Here is a 1,931-nt window from a genome sequence, read left to right on the forward strand (position 1 = left end):
ATATATATATATATATGTATATGGGATATTATATATATATGGTTATTTAGGAAGCTAGCCACTTTGATTAATAAAGGTAAATATGCTCTGAGTAACCGCACTGCAACAAGCTAGTTATGCAAACTAATTTGCATAATACGCTAATGATGAAAGTAAATTAATTATTGTAAGAAAAATTCCAGGTTTTAAAACATTTGATAAGACTTCTTTATTTTACTTATACTATGTAACTAAATTAAAATGCCTGTATAGAAAATCATAAGCCCCATAATATGGAACTTAGAAAGCATCGTATGCATGAGACTTTAAAAACAAATTGTCGAGGGTTTCAATTGGTATACGTTAATGCTCATGAAATAATTGTATGCACTTTCTTAAGGTCATAACAAAATAATTTTAAAATCCTATAAAATAGATTTAATTTCATGTTGTATTAATAAATATTTTTTGCAAAGAAAAATATAAAACAATGCTATTGTTGTGGATAATTTATATCATAAGTATGCTTTTGGTTATAATTCCTTTTTTCAGATCAGAGCAGTAATGTATCTGCATACTATTGCTTGTTTAAACATTTTTGCATGGTAAGTTTTTGGTACCCTCATGTTACTACCATGTTTCATCTAAACAATTTTATTCAGTTTATACGTCAATTTACTTTTACTACAGTTTGAGTGTTTCAATATTTCAAAACAAGTTGCAGTAGTTGACTATTTTTCTGGATATTTCTGTCGTGCTTGTGACGATAATGGTCTCTGTGTGGAAGTATTTTGCACACAATATACCTCCTCTATTTTAGGATAGACCAGTTTGCTTTCTGTTTGCACAAAATGATTTCAGAAACATTGAAAGAACGATGAGTGATGGTATTGCTTTATCACTAAATGTATATCATACTTCATTAAGTCATAAAAGTATTTTGACTACTCTACAGAGGCATCAAATAAATTCACAAAATACTGAAGTTAAGGCTCTAAGCCATATAGGTAATTTTTTCCCAAAATAATTGCATTCTTAATAAAAAACGGAATTGTTGCAATTTTAGAGATACAAGAAAAATAAGAAAAAATATAAGAATAAAATTTGAACTAATTTTGGAAGAAATACATAAAGCATTACTACAAAACATTAAAGCTTAACTAATGTTTAAATATAAAAACACAATATCCACGAGAATGTGCACGCAAATTAAACATTAGAAGGACCATAAAAAGGGAATAAATAATTTTAAGCATAAGTATAAAGGAAAGCTCGAACATTAAATCATTAAATGTGAAACGTTACAAATCAAGAGAATTTAAAAACATTTAAAACACAATCATTGAAGTTAAGTAAGAAGCAAAAAAGTGAAGAACAATACACATCGTACATTACTTGTATTGAATAAGTAACAATTTCAAACTTTAAACAGTTTCAAATTAATTGTTCACAAACTACTGTATGATTTCATACAAACAAAATAAAAATACATAGCCAAAGTAAAAAAAAATAAACTACTTCTAACGATCCTAAAGATTACTAATGAATCCAAAACAAAATGCAAACAGATTTTTGGTAAAAATGTAATGCAAAGTAGTTAAATTAGAGCTTTACACCGAAAAGAACACTCCTGTTAAAATGCTCGAGGTGTGGACTACGAGCTCGTACAGTAATTTTATAAGCGTCACTTCATGTGTGTTTAAATCTGAGCAGTAATTCAGATCATGCTTGTATTGTATATGTTTCACGTTTTCGCAACGTTATTTACTCTCTCAATGTAAGAGAGTGAATTCCACTCTAAATAAAAGGAGTGCCTATAGCGATCCCTCCTGTTTCACTCTGTCTCGAGTAAAAAATCACTCTCAATTGAGTAAATATTATTCTTAAGACAATAAAAAATTTGTACATTTCACGCTTAATAGAGTGAAAATTAAGTCTTTTTTACTCTATTT

Source organism: Anneissia japonica, unplaced genomic scaffold (genome assembly GCF_011630105.1).
Source record: "Anneissia japonica isolate Jap-2015-1 unplaced genomic scaffold, ASM1163010v1 scaffold288037_len161832_cov179, whole genome shotgun sequence".
Lineage (NCBI taxonomy): Eukaryota > Metazoa > Echinodermata > Crinoidea > Comatulida > Comatulidae > Anneissia > Anneissia japonica.